The 12,500-nt window shown below is 46.3% G+C and overlaps 2 protein-coding genes across 6 annotated transcripts in view; one reads left to right on the top strand and one right to left on the bottom strand.

The window, feature by feature from the left end:
- The window catches only part of LOC123515518 (mucin-17-like), a 52,548-nt gene extending 51,090 nt beyond the window's left edge, over positions 1-1,458 (bottom strand). For 2 of the 4 annotated variants that reach the window (XM_045274200.1, XM_045274202.1), the window contains exon 1: positions 840-973. The gene's annotated coding sequence lies outside the window, so the exon portion shown is untranslated. Of the gene's footprint in view, positions 1-839; positions 974-1,337 lie in introns of those variants that run through there. The other 2 variants (XM_045274203.1, XM_045274201.1) reach the window with 2 other exon arrangements.
- An 871-nt stretch (positions 1,459-2,329) lies between these two features.
- LOC123515520 (DNA N6-methyl methyltransferase-like) overlaps positions 2,330-12,500 on the top strand; it is a 63,269-nt gene continuing 53,098 nt past the window's right edge. Inside the window, exon 1 of one of the 2 annotated variants that reach the window (XM_045274213.1) lies at positions 2,330-2,522. The gene's annotated coding sequence lies outside the window, so the exon portion shown is untranslated. Of the gene's footprint in view, positions 2,523-10,521; positions 10,685-12,500 lie in introns of those variants that run through there. The other variant, XM_045274214.1, reaches the window with a different exon arrangement.

The following is a 12,500-nucleotide window of genomic DNA, read 5'->3' as shown; positions in this document are numbered from 1 at the left end:
CCTGCCCTATCATTATACACTAAAACTACCTTATCTCTCTCTCTGTTAGTTGGGTATACGGGACAAGTGTGGGCTGGCGAGAAAGGCCAAGGGACCATCTGGGAGGGGCATGCCCGCGGCCAAGCGAACAACCGAGCGACACTTAAAAAAAAATGCATTGACCAATGTCGTCGTCGTTGTTTCATCCTGCAGCAGGACCCAAGTCCCAAGCAGGAACACACAGTAGTAGAGCCCATTATTGAATGAGTGTGTGTCGTAAATAGGTGGCTGGTGGTTGTGGAGGAGGCGTGTCCAGTGGGGCGGGGCCAGCACAACATCCACCAATGGGAGAGCACTAGTCTGCGGTGCCGCTGGCTCGGCCAATCCGCGCTCTTCTCAGCACACACACAATTTGACGGAATTTACAAGTGACGTTCCTATATGTTGAACGTGGAGTTGTACACTCCCCTCCTCTAGTGTTCCTGAAGGCTTGGTGAAGACTAGAGGCAGGAGCAAGGCACAGGAACACCTTTTCAGCCAAGAAAACACCTGTGGGTCACAAAACCACCCCTACCACCATCACCACCGCCGTCGCCCTCCCGCCCGCTCGCCCGTGTGCCAGCCACAACACTCCCTAAGTGTCGTGTCTCCATCACAACAATAACACTCGAGCAAATGTTTTCCTTCACAACGTGACCTGCTTGCTTTCGATGCACATGGAACAAGCCTGTCACTCATCTTCCAACGTTATCAGAACGTCAACAGTGCACTAAATTATCCTTCAATTAAACATAATTATATACGACTACCAGCCAATGGGCGCATCTATTACGACTAACATGCAAACCGACCCTGTATACCTGCGGTTTGCAGCACACACGCATCCATCATCGACACAGCACAGTGTAAACCGTTACAGTGTGGGTAGGACGGGGCAGCAGCAGCCAGTGTGGCCCGACCGACCAATGAACAGTGACTGGCAGTGGCGAGCTGTGTGCGGAAGAGTGCATAATGCGGTCACTAAGGCGATGATAGAACACACTGTGGGCCAGACACAACAGCACATTGAGCGAGGTCGACTTGACACTCCTGTGAGTCAACACACAGGACACGCCGCCGCTTACACACGCCGCGACGCACCACACAGCACACACACACACGGCACTAAGCCAGCCACGTCCCCGCACCAAACTATTGTAATTTTCCTCACGACATCCTACCGACACTGTTCACCTGCATCACGGGGCACTTTTTCCGACCACGAGAATGTTAGACGTTTGTTAGTACCTTCGTCATGACTGAAACTCGTGTTTTCCCTCATATTTTTATCAGTAAAATAATAATCAAGAGACACTCACCCATCCTCTAACGTTCCAGGGCGCTACGGGGACACACGGCGCCTCAAACGGGCTCCCCCTCACCCATTGCCGCCTCACCCTTTCTCCCTCATCCACAACACTCTCATGTCCACGTCTCGCGTCTCCCTAGGGATACGACGGATGACAGGAAGGAGTGTTAAGGCAAACAATAGCTTATGGAGTGAGGGAAGGCCCGAGGATAAAGTTATAATCAAGTTGTAAAGGTAAAGGTAAGGGGAGTAGTTATCGTTCCTCCGCCTCCTGACCAGGTGCTCGTTGTGGTGGTGACGTCACTGCCCAGGCCCCGCCCACCAGACTTGTGTCCGGTGAGTTCCCTCCTTCCTAAATCGTACATTCGTTTCGCCCTCACTCACTAGCTCATTTGTGCATGTTTATCATAGCGAGGGATGGTAATGAGGAACCGTATTAAACAGAAGACCTTGTTTTCCATCGCATTTCAGTGACGTCACTAGCATTACCACATCACCAAGCACAGCCTTAGACATCGTACCGTAACTCTTAAAGAAAAGTGTAGACAGTGGACAAGAAAGGATAGTAGTTTGCTTTGAAATTGTTAATGGAAGCGAGTTGGTTAGGACCTTTATTAACAGCTCTTATCGTGACCTTACAGGGGGCAATAGTCACACGTCAGGCACGGGGGTATATGACAAAGGGGCTAGTGTGTCTTGAAGGGTAAATAGCCAGTAAACACCTCAGAAACAGTGATATAATGAGTCTCCAGGGCCGTGCTGCCCTCATCCTGTATGGGAGGAGAATGAGGAACCTCGCTAGCATAGGGGATCTAGAAAATTGCAAGTAGAGAGAAATGCTCTCCAAATATCATTTCCTGACAAGAGGCGAAACCGACCAATGGGAGGACGATGTGGGCGGAGCGAAGTTATGACGTCAGGAGGGAAGCGCGCATGGCCAAAGAGCCATGGTGGAGGCCAGTAGGAATAGTCCACCTTGGAATCAATCATTTCGAGCCATTTATTGAGCCACTGGAAGTTTATGATTAGATAAAAACGTGCTGCGAAACTCGATATGTTAAAGTGAAGAGGTGACCTGACCCACTGGCAACTTGAGTCAGCTCCCCGTTTGCCCCGTGGAGAAAACACTGACCAGCAACTGACTGTCTTAATACCAGCCTTCAGCCCCACCCACTAATCGTGAAAAACAGCTGACGTGAGTTCTTCCTTTAGCAACCTCCCTTAGAAGATTAATACATTTATTTTCGTGGGGTTAATTATACAAAGCCAAGTATTTCAATTAAGTTGTTGTCTCTGTTTCCACTGTGAATTGAATGGATGTTGATAAGATGTGGTGGTGGTGGTGGCGGGGATGTGACCACAACCATGAGAGAGAGAGAGAGAGAGAGAGAGAGAGAGAGAGAGAAATAATAATAATCAGGCTGCTGCCACTGCCACATCAGCCACCGACTAATAATTATCGTTATTTGTGATTCATTACGCGGTTTTCGTTGGGTTTTTCATCAGCAGTTGTGTGTTGTCGTTAGTTTATCGCGTGACTGAAGAATGAAACTGGTTTTAACTCTTAACTAATAAATAGACGGATTAACTTTGCATTTATTTATATTTTTTTTCTAATTTGATGTATCTGTGAGGAGTAATGTAGGTTTTGATGTAGATGTTAAGTGAATTTATGGCTATGGATAGTAGATGAATGTTGGCATGTAACTCACAGTAGCTTTTAGAAAGGGATTTTCACGTGTAGGTCTTGGCTTCTTGCAGCTTCCCTGGCTTTCTGATACTGATAACACGACCTTAAACATTTGAAAATCCAGTTAGATTATATACGTTACATGCACCACTCCTTGTATGGCTGTAGTAGTCCTAAGCTGACTTTTGCCCACTGTGAACTTGGATTACTGATTATATTGATTGAGTAAAGAGATGAAATGGAAAATCTCTCTCTCTCTCTCTCTCTCTCTCTCTCTCTCTCTCTCTCTCTCTCTCTGAACTATTAAACACACTTGTGCAATAATATATCTAAAAGAGTGGTTACGGGAAGGGTGGTTTAGTTGTAGAGAAGAGTCATTATCCTTATCAGTTGATCGTGGCAGCTTCAGTAACACTACATTTGCCCATTAAGTAGAAATGTAACAGACACTGAAATCTTTAAACTACTCAGGCTCTCATTTTGGTGCCAGTCTTGAGATAATCTACTTTTCAGTTAAACCACATTTTATTGAATTTAAAGAAGGAGCTATTGGTGTCAAGAAGTTTAACTATTCTCAGTAGTAGATACTAGATAGCCTTACTAGATGTTTGCAGTGATACTAATAGGGGACGTGTACTGAGAGGTGTTTGTAGTATTGTACCTCATGTTGGGATGTGGTGTGTGATTGTTACTGATGACGTGAACTCTGTGAATGATTCTGTTTTACTTTATGGGTTACATTTGGTTAGTACACAGAATTTTTTTTTATTATTATTATTGTTATTTATCATCACATTCGCTTTTCATTTAGAATTTATTATACATATTTGTTATATTTTAGTAGTATGTATTTGTACTATTAGTGGTGGTAGTGTTTTATTATTTATTCATTTATTTAGTTACGTATAATATATTTATTTATTTTACTGACTTGCCAGGCAGCTTTTCTTCTTTTCGGCTTCCTTTCACTTTTAAATATCCACACGCTGAGACTGCTTATCAGTATTTTTTTACATAAATTCTTATGATATATGTTGAGCAGCACTCATTCTATTACCTCTTGCCACTAACTTTTCATATATATTCAATTTGTACTAACTTTAATAAGACTCATTATCTTCCATTTTTCTTTTTTTTTTTTACTTCCTTTTTATCAACAAAATAATTGTACTTATTTTAAGATTATCTATCTTTATCTCAGATCATTCTTTTTTCTTTTACTCTACTCTCCTTACATCATCTTGCTTTTATATACATTTTTAATTATTCCTACTCCACGACTAGTTACTTAACATCTACTCTTCTCACCTATCCGTCCCCTCTCCACACAGTTTCTCATGATGCAGAGCTAGAGTACGTGAATACCAGCAACCTTGTGGTCCTCCTCTTTAAATAGCACTTGCTTAGAAACTCGTCAGTAGGTGGATGAAGTGACCCGTTGCCTGACCCCCTGCCTCCTCCACACCCTATACTAGCACACTCCCTCTCGCTTGTCTTGACACTCCGAGCCGTGGGCAGCTGGGCACGTGGGCACCTTATGAAGCTGCCTCAGCTACATGTACGAGTACTCACACAGTCGCGTAAGGCATAAGTCGGTGGATGAGAGATACATAGTCGCGAAGTGTTTCGTGGTACTACGGGATTTGAAAGGAATTAGAATGTCAAGGACGAACATTTAGATAACATTCGACTGTCATAAAATTTCAGTAAAAGTTTTTGTTTTCTGTTTCATTTTTATGCTATTTTATTTCAATCTTCGGAGGAAAAAGTCTCTGCAACTTGTTTTGTTGAGATTCCGCATATGAACAGACTAGCCCGCTGCTCTCACGACCGTATACTGCAGCAGTGAGCGAGGCGTCACACACTGTGGTGTGGAGGCTGCCCTCCTTACTCTATTGTCTGCCTCATCCCGCCACGCTGCAACTCAAGGGTCTGCCCTTCAACTCGCTCCTGACACAATTCTTTGATCTGTTTTCTTTTGAAAGACAACTCGCACGTTTCTTGCCTCCGCATAATAACTATGAAGTTGCTGGCATTCATTCAATACGTGCAATCCCAAGTTTCTCATAAATTTCTCGTCCTTGCGCTGTACAGCATACCAACTTCTCCTCACTCATGCTTCAGATAACAGTGACATTTGTTTGGAGTCAGAAAATATCTTGCGGCTCATCCTGCTGCAAGGCCAAGCCAAGTGTTGCTGGCATGAAGGTGCCGCCACTCGCTGCACTGTCACAGACTTGGTAACTTGGGTACGTGGTCGTCGCTCTCATTAATGTTGGGCTGAGAATAAGTTGGCTTGAAGCAAGGGACGCAAGGGTACAGAGGATGGAGCTAGGCCAGGTGGGGCCAGGCTGGGCTGGGCTGGGCAGGGCAGGGAAGGCAAGTTGACCGATATAATGGTGCCTCACTCACTCTCACCCAGACCCGCTATACTGCCCCTCCTTCCCTCCATCCCTCCTTCCCTCCCTGGGCGACACCACCTGTCCTTACCTGCCTGGTCAAGGACGTCTCAGTCGTGGCCAGGATAATGGTAGGGTTACGTGGACACCCTCTCGAGCCACAAATCAGACGGTCTTGTGTAGGGAGGGGCGGCGCGGGACGGCAAGGGGAGGGTGGAGAGCAGTGTTCCCTCGGGCTGGTATATAGTAGTAGTAAGACGGCCTCCACGTCTCCTCTATTTAAACATCATTGCAGCCTTGTAATATCAGGTATCTGACTCCGTACTCTTAAACGTCTCATTGCTTCATCTCGACTACATCTTGTAGAATGTATTGCAGTTTTCAAGGGTGTTTTCGTAATTGTTAAAAATTCAAGCTTTCTACAATGTTAAGTGAAGGAACATTCATGCATGGGATCCCGACTTGGAATCTTTATGGTCTTTCAAAATTGACATGAGAGCCTGCAGTGTTTGAACCTTTCGCTACTATGTATGGTCACCAGTTAGTAGGAACAGCGTAGAGAGAGAGAGAGAGAGAGAGTTCATTTAATCCTTTGTAGGCTAGAGAACTATTTAAGATAGTAGAGATAATGTTAAAAATGCAGAATGATTTAAGAATACGAACTGAAGGAAGGATAGGACGAAAAATTTAAGACTGGCAAATCTTGAAAGAACTTGCCTCCTCACGTGGCATGTAATTCATTCTCTCTCTCTCTCTCTCTCTCTCTCTCTCTCTCTCTCTCTCTCTCTCTCTCTCTTCACTACGCCTCAGCCTCAACTCTAGATGAATAATTGGAGGCCGGCCCAGGAACACGGCTCGCCCTCCGCCCGCATGCACACTTAATGGTCTGCCCCGCCCCGCCATCCCTTCCTCCCCCACCGCGCCGCCCACCCGCCAGCGTGTAGCGTTGCCTCCAAGGAGACTTCTGACCACTCACCCCACCAGGCTTGTCCTTAGGAATCACTGGGGCGGTGAGGAAGCGGGGAAGGGGAGGGGGAAGAGATGATAACTAAGATGAACGCATGAATAATTTTACGTTTTTTTTTTTCAAGTTGTAATTTTGTTTCTTCTACTACTGTTTCTTCTTCTTCTTCTTCTTCTTCTTCTTGCTACTACTACTACTACTACTACTACTACTACTACTACTACTACTACCACCTTCTTTTCTTCTTGGCTCTACTACTACTGCTACTTCTGCTGCTGCTACTGCTACTGCTGCTGCTGCTGCTGCTGCTGCTGCTACTACTACCACCACTACCACTGCACTGCACCACTACTGCCACTACCACTTTCACCACTACCACCACCACCACCACCACCACCACCACCACCACCAACTGCTGCTCCTTGGCTCTGCTGCTGCTGCTGCTGCTGCTGCCACTGCCACCACCACCACCACCACTGCCACCACCACCACCACCACCACTGCCACCACCACCACCACTGCCACCACCACTGCCACTCACCACCACCACCACCACCACCACCACCACCACCACCAACAACTCTGCTGCTGCTGCCGCTGCCGCTGCTGCTGCCACTGCCACTGCCACCACCACCACCACCACCACCACCACCACCACCACCACCACCACCACCACCACACTCACCACCACCACCACCACCACCACCACTGCTGCTGCTGCTGCTGCTGCTGCCACCGCCACTGCCACCGCCACCACCACCACCACCACCACCACCACCACCACCACCACCACCACCACCACCACCACCACCACCACCACCACCACCAACACCAACAACACCACTGCACCACCACCACCACCACCACCACCACCACCACCACCACCACCACCACTGCTGCTGCTGCTGCTGCTGCCGCTGCTGCCACCACCACCACTGCTGCTGCTGCACCACCACCACCACCACCACCACCACCACCACCACCTGCTGCTGCTGCTGCCACCACCACCACCACCACCACTGCTGCTGCCACCACCACCACTGTCTGCACCACTGCTGCTGCTGCACCACCACTGCTGCCACTGCCACCACCCACTGCTGCTGCTGCTGCCACTGCACCACCACTGCTGCTGCTGCTGCTGCTGCTGCTGCTGCTGCTGCTACCTGCTGCTGCTGCCACCACCACCACCACCACCACCACTACCACCACTGCACTGCTGCTGCTGCTGCTGCTGCTGCTACTACTACTACTACTACTACTACTACTACTACTACTACCATTACTATTCTATTCTATTCGATACGTGAGAGGCGTTAATATGCCAATGATAATAGTAATAATGAAAATAGCAATAGTTACACAATTATTAAGACTAATGTGCAGTATGTTGTTAGAAGGATTTACATTATATTTACACTATTTCATCACCACCGCCACTACCACCACCACCACCACTACCGTTAGTCTTTATAAATGCACTACAGAACAAAAGCCCCTCCCAGTGTTCCCTCAGCCTTCCCTGACAGCTGTGCGGGGGATGGTGCAGCCGTGTAGGGGTGCGTGTGGGTCGAGGTGGCTGGCTGGGGGTGTTAAGCCAACAACACCCCACGCTGGCTTGGCGGGAAGCACAATTTGGGATCATATTCTTAAAAGTCGTTTTCGAAGACCACAAGGATGGTTAGTCGAATCATCATGAGTGTTCCTGTTCTTGGTGATGCAGTGATTCCTGAATTATCCCTGGAGTTATGAAAGCACTATATAGCCTGTGAAGAAATACCATCAACTGTCAAAGGCCACAGAGATGTTGGTTGCGTTATCATGAGTGTTCTTACCATTTGCGATACGGGGCCCTTCTTAAAACCACCTTAAAATCATGAAAGCACCAAGGAAAAGTTCAGTAACTTAAATATAGGCTGTGAAAGGGACTTAGTTTCCCAAAGACAAAAGAGATAGTTGGTCAAATTATTATATGTTCCATTCGAAATACGGGCTCCTTAAAACATCCCTAAAATCATGAAAGCTCTAAAAAAAAAAATGGATAAGAAATTAAATAAAATAGTAAACTTTAATTTCCACTGGAGCCCGTGAAGAAATATTTAGTTTTGAAAGGCCATCATTATAAATCGATTCATCAGGAGTCTTCTGATGATGCACACTTTTTGTTAAACTGTCCTTAGAAGCAAAACTCGAAAACGTCAGTAACCTCCTCTAATAGCTGTAAAGGAAGACCATCATTTATTAGTCAATTTATCACGAACATTGCTGCTGATTATAATGCAGAATTCTTGTTAAACTGTCCATTGAAACCTAAAGACACCCTAATAAACTTTAACTTCCACTAGAGCCTGTGAAGAGTAGAGATAAGGCTGTGGGAAGCGTGTGAGAGTAAGGTGGGGGAGCCGCTCTCCTCTCAGTGGGCAAGCCTGTGGGGTTGCACGTGTCTACATTAGCAAGCGAGCTGTGACTGAAGTACGCTTGCCACGGTTGAGTTATGTAGCATGGAAGAGGTAGTGTGTGTGTTTCACTGTTTGATCTGCTGCAGTCTCTGACGAGAGAGCCAGACGTTACCTTACGGAACGAGCTCAGAGCTCATTATTTCCGATCTTCGGATAGGCCTGAGACTAGGCACACACCACACACCGGGACAACAAGGTCACAACTCCTCGATTTACATCCCGTACCTACTCACTGCTAGGTGAACAGGGGCTACACGTGAAAGGAGACACACCTAAATATCTCCACCCGGCCGGAGAATCGAACCCCGGTCCTCTGGTTTGTGAAGCCAGAAGTGTTTCGTATATATGTTTTTTGTTACTGTTCCTCTTGTTCTTTGTTTTTTCTTTTTCTTCTATTCCTCCTCCTCCTCCTCCTCCTCCTCCTCCTCCTCCTCCTCCTCCTCCTTTCTGTATAAGATAACCACACAAGGCCGTCTCTTGTTTTTCATTCCGTGTGTGTGTGTGTGTGTGTGTGTGTGTGTGTGTGTGTGTGTGTGTGTGTGTGTCCGCCTGTCGCAGATCTGAAGTGTGTACCGCTTGTCCAACACTGTAAATAGATATAGTATTGAAATAAAAGAGAACAGTGCTTACTATTTTTTTTTTCTTTCCTGTGAGGATTATATTTATAACACACACACACACACACACACACACACACACACACACACACACACACACACACACACACGAACAAGTAACTGGAACTGATTAGATGCTTGTAAATAGATCAAGTTATGGAAAAGCTGGATACTTTTCAAGAACGAAGACAAAACAAGACTGTTTCAGAGCTAAGGTTTCCATCTATTACTACTACTACTACTACTACTACTTACTACTACTACTACTACTACTACTACTACTACTACTACTACTATTACAACTACTACTACTACTATATAACAGCACAATTACAACTGCTACTACTACTACTACTACTACTACTGCCACTACCCTTAATATTACTATCACTACTATTACTTCTACTACTACTATCACTGCTGCTGCTACTGATATTACTACTACTACAGGTACTACTACTGCTACTACTACTACAACTACTTTTCTACCACTACCAATACCGTTACTACTATCACTACTAACAATAACGATACTACTACTACTACTACCACCATCACCACCACACACGGTATCGTAGGCCAGGCTGGAGTGGTAGTGTCTGGGTAGCTGTATTAGGGTGAACAAGTATTATCGATTAGACCAATAGGAAAGCGATGTCTGGCAGGGCTGGACGGCTGGGAGAGGGAGACGACAGACGGTCCTGCTGCTCGCTGTCACCTCGTATAGGCCTCTGTGAGTCTGCCAGCCCTGTCACCTGGCATAGGCACCTCGTGTCTGCCAAAACTTCGTGGCTGCGGTGTGAAGGGAGATGCTCAAGTGATTAGAGGTGTAGGTGGAAGTGAAGAAGCGTGTGGTGTTTGTGGATTGGCCAGTTGATTGTTATGTGTTGGTAAAGGCACACACACACACACACACACACACACACACACACACATTAATTATGATTATAGAACATGTATACTTCTCTACGTCTATGTACAAGTATAGTATGAAACGCCTACCCTTGCAACACACACACACACACACACACACACACACACACACACACACACACACATACTATAACAAAAAGAAGGCATCAATACTTCAACATTCGTACAGGTTCCGGAGGTCCTCGCGAGACAGGTGATGCACTACTGACACACCCCAACCAGCCAGCCAGCCAGCCACTCGTGCATTGGCTAGTGAGTGGATGGGGCGGAGGGACACACGGACAGCAGCCTCGTGAAGGTAAACTGAAACGGGGTCGATTGAAACACTTTGTCATGTAAGAAGGACATTGGCCAAGGGCAAGAAAAGGGGATGAGAAAAAGGTGCCAGTCCCTAAAAAAAAAGAGCTGAATACATTATATAACTTAAAAAAAAGAGAAAAGAAAAACGGTTGAAGTTGTAGGAAAGTGAGATACAGAAGCATGCAGGCGGGGAGCTCCAAAGTTTACCAGAAAAAAAAAAGGGAGTGAAAATTTGATAATGCTGTCTGGCTAACTTTTGCCTTAGATAGACAGAACAGGGGTGAGAGAGAAGGTAGAAAGTCTTAGGCAGGGAGGCACGAAGTACGAAATGCAAAGTAAAGGTTAACCTCCGAGTCCATCCGACTATCACTGAGTGGGAAGAGATAGGGAGGTGACGATGAGAAGCCTTGTGGTGTGGCAATACATTGGACTGTGTGTGTGTGTGTGTGTGTGTGTGTGTGAATGAATGTTCACTCACGTATTTCATGATAATAAGAATGATAAGGTAGGTAGCAGTAGCAGAAGCAGAAGTATACAGTAATATAGAGAGAACTGGAGAAATAGTAGTAGTAGTAGTAGTAGTAGTAGTAGTAGCAGCAGCATCAATAGCAAAAGTATAGTTATAATAGTAGTAGTAGCAGCAGAAACATCAATAACAAGAGTGTAGTTATAATAGTAGTAGTAGTAGTAGTAGTAGTAGTAGTAGTAGTAGTAGCAACAGCATCAGCAGCAGCAATAACAAATAGTACAATTAAAGTAGTAGTAGTAGTAGTAGTAGTAGTAGTAGTAGAGAGAGAGAGAGAGAGAGAGAGAGAGAGAGAGAGAGAGAGAGAGAGAGAGAGAGAGAGAGTTGTTAATTTACTTAATCAAAAGCGGTTAGAGGATGGCTGGGTGAGTTAGCCGGCTCTGTTTAGGCACCCTACGTTCGCATCCCCGTGTGTGTGTGTCTGTGTGTGTGTGTGTGTGTGTAATTCACCACCACGGTCGCCTGCTGATCACCCAGCCAGTCTTCCCCATTATGGAGCGAGCTCAGACCTCATAGACATCTTCGGGAAGGATTGAGACCACAACACACACTCCAGCCACTGGGAAAGCGAGGCCACAACCCCTCGAGTTACATCCCATACCTGTTTGACCTATTTGCTGCTAGGTGAACATGGGCAGGCTTGCCCATTTGCCTTGTCGCTTCCTAGGATTCGAACCCTGATCCTCTCGATTGTGAGTCGAACGTGCTAACCACTATACTACGGTGTGTGTGTGTGTGTGTGTGTGTGTGTGTGTGTAATTCACCTCTGTCGCCTGCTGGTCATCCAGCCAGTCTTCCCCATTACGGAGCGAACTCAGAGCTCATAGACCGATCTTCGGGTAGGATTGAGACCACATCACACACAACACACACCGGGAAAGCGAGGCCACAACCCCTCGAGTTACATCCCGTACCTATTTACTGCTAGGTGAACAGGGGCCACACATTAAGAGACTTGCCCATTTGCCTCGCCGCTTCCCGGGACTCGAACCCGGCCCTCTCGATTGTGAGTCGAGCGTGTTAACCACTACACTACGTGGTATGTGTGTGTGTGTGTGTGTATGTGACCTCTACAAGACCATTTACCCTTCATTATTTAGTGAGGCGCGTCACATAATGGATCTTCTGTGTCACTTTTACTGTTTCTCTTTCCTTTCCTCCACCTTCTCTTCCCTTGTCTTCCTTTCTCTTCCCTTCCTTTGCCTTCCTTTCCCTTTGCTTATCCTCCCCTTTCCTTCGCTTCCCTTCGTTTTTCTTCCTATCTCTCCTCTTCTCTTTCCTTCCCATC

The sequence above is a fragment of the Portunus trituberculatus genome, chromosome 39, assembly GCF_017591435.1.
Source record: "Portunus trituberculatus isolate SZX2019 chromosome 39, ASM1759143v1, whole genome shotgun sequence".
In the NCBI taxonomy this organism is placed as follows: Eukaryota; Metazoa; Arthropoda; class Malacostraca; order Decapoda; family Portunidae; genus Portunus; species Portunus trituberculatus.
The sequence above is the reverse complement of the archived record's forward strand: the minus strand, read 5'-3'. Positions and strand labels throughout refer to the sequence as shown.